Genomic DNA, 11,068 nt, shown 5'->3' with positions numbered 1-11,068 from the left:
GAAAGGAGGAAAGTCAAGGACAGTCGCTCTTAAGGTTGAAGAAGAATTCCCCAAGGCAGCTTCCTCAAAGAAAGACAAGGGTAAGCTCTTTTCATAAAGTCTGATACTGAGTCATCAAGTTCTAAGAGTGATGATGACTCAGATTCTGAAAGCTTGCCTGAGACCGATGCTGATGAGGAGATGATGAAGCTGTGTGCTCTTATGGTGAAAGGAATCACCAAGATTGCATATAGGAAGTTCAGGAAGGGAAAGAAGTTTTCCAAAAAAAGCATAAGTTCTGATAAAAAGAATTTCAGAAGATCTGAAGGCAGAGGAGGAAAGTCTGACATAGGAGATTACACCAATGTTAAATGCTATAACTGTGGTGAGAAAGGCCACATATCTCCTGACTGCAAGAAGGTAAAGGGTGACAGAGGCAAGGCTCTTGTCACAAAGCAGAAAAGCTGGACAGACACTTCAGACTCTGAAAGTGAGGAGAACTATGCATTGATGGCAAATGCTGATAAAGAAAGTGCTGAGAGCAGTTCTGAAGCTGCTGAAACAAAGGTACCTCAGACTACTTATGCTTTTCATACTGATGATATTAATGAGTTGAGAAGATATCTTAAAACCATGTTTGTTAGTTATAGAGATCAAACCTTAACATGTGAAAGATTAACTTCTGAAAATCTTGCTTTTAAGAAAAGAAATGATTTCTTAGAAAAAGAGTTAGTTATATTCCATCAAACTCAGAAGGATAGAGATGATGCTTTTTATGTTAGGGATGAAGTGCTAAAAATGAATGAATCTCTAAAAACTGAGTTAGAAAAGGAAAGAGAGATAATCAGGACTTGGACTAACTCTGGCAGAACAACTCAAAATTTGCTAAGTAGTGAAAATTGGAAAGAGGGCTTAGGTTATGGAGAGAATAAGAATGACAAAGGAACTGAAGAAATTAAGCCTGTTGTTAAGCAAAAGCCAAAGTTAAAACCTGTTAAGTTTGTAACTGTAAAGTCTGATAATGAGAAATCAGAAGTTAAAGAGGAATTAACTTCTGACAAACTAAAACAGGAAAAGACAGCTGAAGTAAACATAGGCTTAATGACAAAGAAGCAGCTTAAGCATAAGCTGAAAGATGTCAAGAATGCAAACAAGGTAAAATCACCTAGGAAAAATAGGAATGGAAAGGAAGGTGTGAATAAAAGCAATGATTATAAACCTGTTCCTGATGCTCCTAGGAAAACATGTCATAACTGTGGAAGTTCTAACCATCTGGCTTCTTTTTGCAGGAAAAATAAGAATATTAACTCCTTACCTTCAAAATCAGGAGTTAAGAGTCAGTCAGTTAGATACAAACCACAAAATCCTTGTTTTCATTGTGGTAGTTTATGGCATTCCATTTATACTTGTAAGGAATATCATAGTTTATACTATGATTATTATCAAATAAAACCTTCTTTGAAGAAAGTTTCCATTGTTCCTTCTAGTGTAAATTCTGATTCAAAGTCTGATAATGTAAATTCTGATAAGAAAAATGTTAACATAAACTCTGATGCTAAATCCGCTGCAAATGTTAACAAACTTAATAAGGCCAAAGGATCCAAGCAAGTCTGGGTCCTTAAAACTAATAATTAGTGGTCTTTGTGATTGCAGGGCAACAGGAAAAATATTCTAGTTCTGGACAGTGGATGTTCAGGACATATGACTGGAAATAAGGCCCTGCTATCAGACTTTGTGGAGAAAGCTGGCCCAAGTGTTTCTTATGGAGATGGCAACATTGGAAAAATATTGGGATATGGCAATATCAATCTTGGGAATGTCATCATTAAAGAAGTAGCTCTGGTCTCAGGACTTAAACACAACCTACTGAGTATAAGTCAAATCTGTGACAGAGGTTATCATGTTGATTTCTTTGAAGAACACTGTGAAGTTGTGAGTAAATCTAAAGGTAAAGTTGTTCTGAAAGGATACAGACGTGGTAACATTTATGAAGCTAAGCTTTCAACAAGTACTGATGGCTCTGCAATCTGTCTGTTAAGTAGAGCATCAATTGAAGAAAGCTGGAATTGGCATAAGAAATTCTCTCATTTAAATTTCAACAATATAAATGAACTGGTCAAGAAAGATCTTGTGAGAGGATTGCCAAACACAGTATTTGCTCCTGATGGTCTTTGTGATTCATGTCAGAAAGCCAAACAAAGAAAATCTTCATTCAAGAGCAAGACTGAATCATCAATTCTTGAGCCTTATCATCTTATACATGTTGATCTATTTGGTCCAGTAAATGTCATGTCTATTGCAAAGAAGAAGTATGCGTTGGTCATAGTGGATGAGTTCACCAGATACACATGGGTGTATTTCTTGCACACAAAAAGTGAAACTGCATCTATCTTGATTGATCATGTCAAACAGCTGGATAAAATGGTCAAAGATTCTGTGAAAATTTTAAGGAGTGATAATGGCACTGAGTTCAAGAATTTGATAATGGAAGAGTTCTGCAAAAGCCATGGAATAAAGCAGGAATTTTCTGCTCCTGGAACTCCACAGCAAAATGGAGTTGTTGAAAGGAAGAATAGAACTCTCGTTGAAGCTGCACGTACAATGCTTGAAGAAGCAAAGCTTCCAACCTATTTCTGGGCTGAAGCTGTGCAGACTGCTTGTTTTACTCAAAATGCAACACTCATTAACAAGCATGGAAAAACACCATATGAGATGGTGAAGAAAAAGAAGCCAAATCTGAAATATTTTCATGTATTTGGATGCAAGTGTTTTGTTCTCAAGACTCATCCTGAACAGCTATCAAAGTTTGATCTAAAAACTGATGAAGGAATCTTTGTTGGATATCCACTTTCCACAAAAGCCTTCAGAGTCTATAATTTGAGAACAAAAGTGGTCATGAAATCTATCAATGTCTCTTTTGATGACAAGAAGATCACTGGTCTTAAAGATTTCGTTGACCATGATCAGCTGAGATTTGAAAATGAAGACTCATATTCTGATACTGAAAATCCTGATAGTCTAAGTCCTGATACTGCAAACTCTGATGGATTAAACTCTGATGTTATTGAAAATATGGTGACTCCGTTAAATGAAGATGCCCCTATGCAGGGGGAGCATACTCAAAATCCTACCACATCTCAAGAAACATTCGAACATGTATCTGGCTCTTCAAGTTCTGATTCGTCAAGTTCTGATAAGCCAAGTTCTGATAGTACTGAAAATCTAAATACTGAAGAATCCAACTCAGAAAGCATAGTTTCAGGGGGAGCATCAGAAAATGGAGATAGCATGGATCATGGGGGAGCATCCAGTTCTAGAGAAAACCTTCCATCTGTAAGGAAGTGGACAAAATCACATACACCTGATTTGATAATTGGAAATCCTGATGCAGGTGTCAGAACTAGAACAGGTACTTCAAATGAGTGTCTTTACAATTCTTTTCTCTCTTAGACTGAGCCAAAGAAAGTGGAAAAAGCTCTTCAAGATGCTGATTGGGTGCAAGCAATGCAGGAAGAGTTGAATGAATTTGAAAGAAACAAAGTCTGGACCCTAGTACCAAGAACAAAGAATAGATCTGTTGTTGGTACAAAGTGGGTATTCATAAAAAAAACTGACAGTGATGGCATAATTACAAGGAATAAGGCAAGGCTGGTTGCAAAAGGATATTCTCAACAGGAGGGAATTGATTATGATGAAACATTTGCACCAGTTGCTAGGTTAGAAGCCATAAGGATATTTTTGGCTTATGCTGCTCACAAAAAGTTTACTGTCTTTCAAATGGATGTGAAAAGTGCTTTTCTCAATGGAGAATTGGAGGAAGAGGTATATGTTGAACAACCTCCAGGTTTTGTAGATACCAAACATCCAGATTATGTCTACAGACTTGACAAAGCACTTTATGGACTTAAGCAAGCTCCTAGAGCATGGTATGAGACTTTAGCTCAGTTTCTTCTGGAAAGTGGATTCAACAGAGGGACAATAGACAAAACACTGTTCTACCTCAACCATGGGAAGGACTTACTTCTGGTCCAGATTTATGTTGATGATATCATTTTTGGATCTACAAATGATAAACTTTGCAAGAAGTTTGCCAAACTTATGCAGTCAAGATATCAGATGAGTATGATGGGGGAACTTAGCTACTTTCTGGGCCTTCAAGTCAAGCAGAATGAGGAAGGCACTTTTATTTGTCAAACCAAGTACACCAGAAACTTGCTAAAGAAATTTGGAATGCAAGATTGTTCAAGTGCATCCACTCCAATGGCCACTGCAACAAAACTGGATAAGGATACCGGTAAATCAGTAGATATTACTGACTACAGAGGTATGATTGGCTCTCTACTCTATCTAACTGCTAGTAGACCTGATATCATGTATGCTACCTGTCTTTGTGCAAGATTTCAAGCAGATCCAAGAGAACCTCACTTAACAGCTGTAAAAAGAATCTTTAAGTATCTTAAAGGAACAGCTGCTCTGGAATTATGGTATCCTAGAGAATCAGATTTTAAACTAATAGGTTACTCAGATGCAGATTTTGCAGGTTGCAAAATTGTCAGGAAAAGCACAAGTGGAAGCTGCCAATTTCTTGGAGGCAGATTGGTTTCTTGGTACAGCAAGAAATAAAAGTCAAATTCCACATCAACTGCAGAAGCAGAGTATATTGCTGCAGGAAGCTGTTGTACACAGATTCTTTGGATGAAGAATCAGTTACTGGATTATGGGTTAACATATTTCAAAATCCCTATTTACTGTGATAATCAAAGTGCTATTGCTATGACAGGTAATCCAGTTCAACACTCAATGACAAAGCACATCAGCATCAGGTACCACTTCATCAGGGAACATGTGGATGAAGGTACAGTGGAATTGCATTTTATTCCCACAAATCAACAGTTGGCAGATATCTTCACAAAACCATTATGTGAAGCTACTTTTACAAGATTGGTAAATGAACTTGGAATGGTTTCAGGTTCCTTCTCTAAATCTGCTTAGACTTGTTCTGTGTTATCAGACTTTATGCTCAGTATTTACATAATTCATCTCATTGTGTATTCTGTGCTTAATTGATAAATGTCTTTAAGTACTGACTGTTGTCTGATATATGTTTCTAAACTCTGATAAGTGATATGTCTGTTCTAGTACCTATTCAATCCTATGAGGATAACTGTGCTAGATACTGACCTAGTAGTCTTCAATAAACAAATGATTCCATGGAAGAAGTAATTATTTCAGTGGAAATCTTATGACACTAGCAAATTCTGATAACTGAGCTTAGTTAAGTTCACTTTGTATATCTTATTACTAAGTCACAAATTAGAATAATGCTACTCACCTGCTAAGTTCTGATACTAGTAAAACTGCTGAATGTACTAAGTGCTGATAGACCTCTCTTATCAAAAGCAAAAGCAAAAAGATCAAAGATTAAAATCAGGTACTCCTTTGAGATCTAGAGTAAAAATGTGGAAGGGACGACCCAAGTGCATTGCTGGTATTAAGTAAATATGCATCAGAAAAGCAAAATATTTTCTTGGTGACTTTTTACACTCTATGATTACTGGAGAAATACTCTGAAAATAGCATAAATTCTGATAAACAGTCGTGACTCACTTACACTGAGAAGCCACTGTAAAATAGAATTTCAAAAGATGCATAAAATTAGCACAAAATAGTTGAGGTGGACTCAAGCATAAACTCATTCTTCAGTCGGTTTCAGGACAATGACAGATCTTTAGCAAAATTTTAGTTATGCCTTATTTCTAAGATGTACTGCAGTGAATCAAACTTTACTCTTTGTCTGTTTTTAGCTTAATGCACACACAAATCACTCCATCTGAATGATGAAAATTTCTGTGGTGGTCTATGTTATTTTAGATAAAACAGTCAATGTGTCATTATTGCACAAATTCTGAGGACAAGTTCTAAGTTACACGTTCTGATGATTAAGTACTGACGTCCATAACTCAGAACTTGTATGAGTATTTACTAAGATAGGCATTCCTTTTTCGAGTTAAGAAATTATGTTCTGATGACTGTTAAGTTCTGGTATAGGTCTAAGTTCTGATTTCTCAGTCTAATCCTTTACTTGGCTTATCTTTGAATAAAATTTGATAACAGTCTCAGTTTGTACTCTAATATGTTGAAGTGGAAGATTAATAGTCACTGTGATTAGGATTAATGGTATTTATACTTGAACAGACCACTATTTCTTGTGTTTTGTGCGGTCTAGACCATGCTTCCTCTTTCCAATGACTGTTATTCTTTTTCAAAGTCTAGGGAGACGAGGTAGAATTAATTCTACCTGTCAGCATTAAATATCTTTGCGTCTCTTGGCATTCTCTTGCCTATATAAGCAACCACTTCACATTAGTCTTTCCATCACATTCTTCTCACACACTTATACTCCTTCTTCTATCAAAAACACAATGGTTCGATATAACATGTTTTTGAACAACCAAACCTTCAAAATGGAGCTAAGTTGTGCCGATTGGCAGCAGGAGTGGCATGTAACAGCCATTCCTGAGGAGATCTGGGATTCTGTCCCACAGGAGGTGCTGACTCACCTTCTATTCTTTTATATGGATTACCATCGCCATCTGGAGCGATTGGAGGGGGAAAGGCGGGAAGCTATCCGTCAGCAAGAGCGAATCATACGACTCGCCATCTTGTTCGTCGAAGATAGGAAGAGGAAGATGACTTAATCTCGTCTTCTTCCTGTTCTTCTTCATCCTCAGCTTTGTCAGGCTTCTTAGCTAGGACTAAAGCTGTTGACGTTAGGATTAGAAGCTTAGGGAAAATCTTGTATTGATGTAATTTCCATTTCATAAATGTATTGACTTGATATATTAATGAAAACTGTTTTTACTTCAAGATTTTGTCTCTGGGTTATTTTATCTTGTGTTGATAAATCCTGATTGATATTCTGATGACCATTTAAATTGTGCCTTTAATTAAGTTCTGACTCTCTGTCAGCACTTATTCATCGAAATTATCTCGGTCATTTTTAACATGATTTATTTTCAGAATATTAATGTTGCAGTGACAAATAATTCAATCAGTGATAACGGGTTAAAATTTGAATTGTTTCCCTTGATAAATGGAACAGTTTTTCCTTGAAACTCGGCAAATGGGTAAGTAATGATTACTGTTTTCTCGAGCCCAGTAACTATCCGTTATTACTGCATGTCTGACAGGTGTCCAACGGTAATATTTTCTTTTGTATACGTACAGCAGAGAGAAGATTTCTTTAATCTTTTTAATTTCTTCATCTTTTATCTCTCTTCTTACTTTTACTCTCCTTCACTTTACTATTTCCGTTGTTTTCATACAGATATTATATCAAACACCTATCATGTATACTTAATTCTCAACTTTTTCATGGCACCAAAGGATTTAATCATTGATGGAGCAAAGTTTGTTCCAAACAACTATGCTGTAATTCTTGATCATGCTGAAGCTCCATCTGAATTGCACTTTGTGCAAGATCTTCTTGCACATAGTGAGGTTGGGTATGCCTTAACTCAGCCTGAATTATTTTCAAGCCAATAAGTTCTGAGGTTCTGGAGGACTGGCGTTTTTGATGATGGTGGTAACCGTGGAATTCCCAGTATTATCTTCCAAGTGAGTGATTCATCTTTTGTAGTCACTCCTGGTACAGTACGCAGGGCTTTACATCTTCCCGAGGATTGTACTTTCTCAGTTCCAGAGGACTCAGCCCTTCGGGAGTTAATGGCTGAATTGGGATATGAAAAGAGTCTGACGAAACTTGGACAGGTGAAACGGGCTAATATCAGAAGAGAATGGAGTTTCTTCTTTGATTGCATCACCAAAGCTTTTGGGAACAAATGTTCAAATTTTGATGCTATCCCAATTCTGAGTCAGCACATAGGGTATGCTATTATCCATCAAACTCATTTTGATTTTGCAACTGGAATAATTGGTTTTATTGGGGATAGGATGACAGAGGATCGAGATGTTGTTTATTTTGCTAGATTCTGTCAACTTATTTACACTTACTGTACTGATGAACCTCATTTAGTCAGCACTCAAACCCCACCTTTTAAGGTTGCAAAAAGGTACTTTAATGACCTGGTAAATGCTGATACTAAGAAGAAAGTGGTTAGACCATTACAGATTCCTAAGTCTGTGAAACAAATCCTGGTAAATGCTGATCCTGATACTTATAGATCTGTTTACTCTGATGTCCAACCACCTCCAACCACCAAAAATCCATCAACCTCAGTACCTACCTCTCATTCTACTCAACCTACCCTCAGAACTTATCTCAAATCCTATCTCTCCACTTCACAGACTGCTCAACCTTCTTCTTCAGCACCTACTGTGAAGCCTACATCCTCTAAGTCAAAGAGAATAAAGACTGTTCCTCAAACACCTCAAAAGAGGAGGAGATTTACTTTGAGAGATGAATCAGATTCTGAGGAACAGATTCCTTCTTCAGAACCTGTGGTGGTTGAAGCTGAGAAAGCAACTTCTCAGAAGGATTCTGAAATTGGGGGTTCTAGGCTTCTCAAGAGGCTTAGACGTATGATAGTTCCTGAAACTCCCAAGGAATCCAAATCAACAAGGAAGTACAAGAAACAGAGGGCACAAAGTCCAGTTTCAGATGATGAGGAGGAAGCAGCTAAGGAAGGGGATCAGGAATCTCTGATCTCACAAGGCAAGGAATTTGCTCCAGTCACTTCTTCTCCATCAACTCCATCTCAGGAAGCTGTATCTGACAAGGCTAACTCACCATCTGTGTCTCTTGTTGATCCAGGCCAAGTGCTGAAATTGATATTCAGAACCTGGTTGTGCCTGAAATACTTTTCTTAGAAGCTCCAACAGCAAATATTACTTCTACAACACCTGTTATTGATGCTGTTCAAACTCCAGAGTTATCAACAACACCTTCTCTGCATCAAGATGCTGATGATCAGATTTTAAGTGAGCATCAGGATATGGCTGTTGATCAGAACTTAGTATCAGATCAACAATTAGAGGATGCTGAAGCCTCCATTGCTACTCACACTGTTGTCTTATCAGAAGATACTGATTTTTTAAGTTCTGATGCTGCAAATGTTGGAGATACTGGTGAGGCTGCTACAACTGTAGATGCTGATAAAGTAGGTCCTTCAGGACATACTCCTCCACTGACTCTTCCTAAGTCTGCACTGGTAAAGGAGTTTGTTATCAGGGATGCACCAGTACCTTGGAGTGAAACTCCTGCAGGTCAGGAGTGGACTAAGGAATGGAACTCAGTTTCATGTATTCCAAATGCTTTACATCTTGCTGAGCACTTGACTAAAGCTGATGAAATATTAAATTCTGATGATTTTAAAACCCAGCTTAGATTCACTGCATTCAGTACTAAACATCTACAAGGTCTTCATTCCAATACTCATGCAGAGCTACACAAGATTCAGGAGAACTTTATCAAACAGGAACAAGTTTGGAAAATTGATAAGAAAAAGTTCTTCCAACCTACCATTGACAGGGTTGCTTATATTGAGAAAACTCAAGAGAAGCAACAAGCTCAGATTGATCAAATTCTGACAAATCAAGCTTCTTAGCAATCGCAACTTACTGAAATCCAGACCTCAGTGGAACTACTTATCTCTCTTTTATTACCTGCTGATGCCAAAAAGGGGGAGAAGGTAATTAAGTCCAAATGCAAAACCAACAAGACACTGCAAGGAAAGGATGATGGAAAAGATGACCAAGGAACCTCTGGAATGGGTAGTGGTCATAGTCAAGGTAGAAGGTTTACATCAAGACAAGCTAGTCACAGAACAAGTTCTGATACTGGGAAAAGAATAAGTTCTGCTGCTGGTAAAAGGATAAGTTCTGATGAACTTCTAGATCTTGATGAGGAAATGTCAAGACAGTTATTTCTTCAAGAAAATCCAGGGATGGACTTGGAAAGTTTAAAGGAAGAAGAAGCCAGACTTAAATCAGAGAAAGTCACATCTAAATCTGAAGCTTCTGGTAAAAAGTTACTTCCAAAACCTAAAGGCATTGTGATCAAAGAAAGGATACATACTGAAGCAACTTTGGCTAGATCACAACCACAGATAGATCCAAGATCCAAGGGTAAAGAAAAGGTTGGTGAACCTATCAAGCCTTATGTACCTCCTGTGGAAGAAGAAATTACTGATGGAAAAGATGATCTTGCTCTGACTACAAGAAAAGTTCTTAAAATAACCTCTGACATGGCTCAAGTTGTTTAGAGTCAAGAAATTGTAAGTTCTGATATTCAGAAGAAGCAAGTAACCTCTGACAGTGCTCAAGTTAACTTGATATCAGAAAATAGATCTAAAACACTCCTACCAGGATTCACTAAAGCAAAACAGACTCAATCTTTGAAAAACTACTGCAAGTGGTTTTGAAGCAAGAGTAGTTACTGAAAGGAAGCTAGAGATACAACTGGATTGGGAAGTGCTGATGAAAGAAGAGTACACAACACTACCAATGATCCAACTTCCTTGAGTGAACCAGGTATTGGAGCAACTCCTGAGAGATTGAATCAACTGGAATCTGTACAGATGGTTTACCATACCTACTTGAAAGAATACATCATGTTGTATTTCATGACAGATGGTAGGGTTTATCATATAAGACAAAATGCCATTCCTTTGAAGTATTTTGAAGAATTGGAGCATGTACTTTTTTACTTCAAGTGGATGACAGAATAACAGAGACTGCTGCAAACTACTTAAAAGAACAGATTCAGAGACAGAAAAGGCTTTATTCTGTTAAGTCTGACAGCATATATGTTCCAAAGTACAGAGATCACAATGGTGATATTATTGATATGAAGCCTAATACTGCACAGATCAGAACGTATCTTGGTATTAAGGGACTTGAATTCAATCTTGAATCTGACAAAGCTTATGTCATAAGACTAGATCAGGAGTTAAGAAAAGCAAAGATTAATGATCTCAGAGCTGCAATCTTTCAAACTGGTGAAGATACTGCAGAGGTTAAAGGTGTTAAAAAGGAGAATGATTGATGAACTAAGATATGCTGAGAAATGTTTGTTGAAGAACTATCTCAGAACAACTCCTGACATCAGAGAGATCAGAAAATGAAGAAG

This window comes from Apium graveolens, chromosome 5, assembly GCF_009905375.1.
Source record: "Apium graveolens cultivar Ventura chromosome 5, ASM990537v1, whole genome shotgun sequence".
NCBI lineage: Eukaryota > Viridiplantae > Streptophyta > Magnoliopsida > Apiales > Apiaceae > Apium > Apium graveolens.
This window is presented reverse-complemented; position numbering follows the sequence as displayed.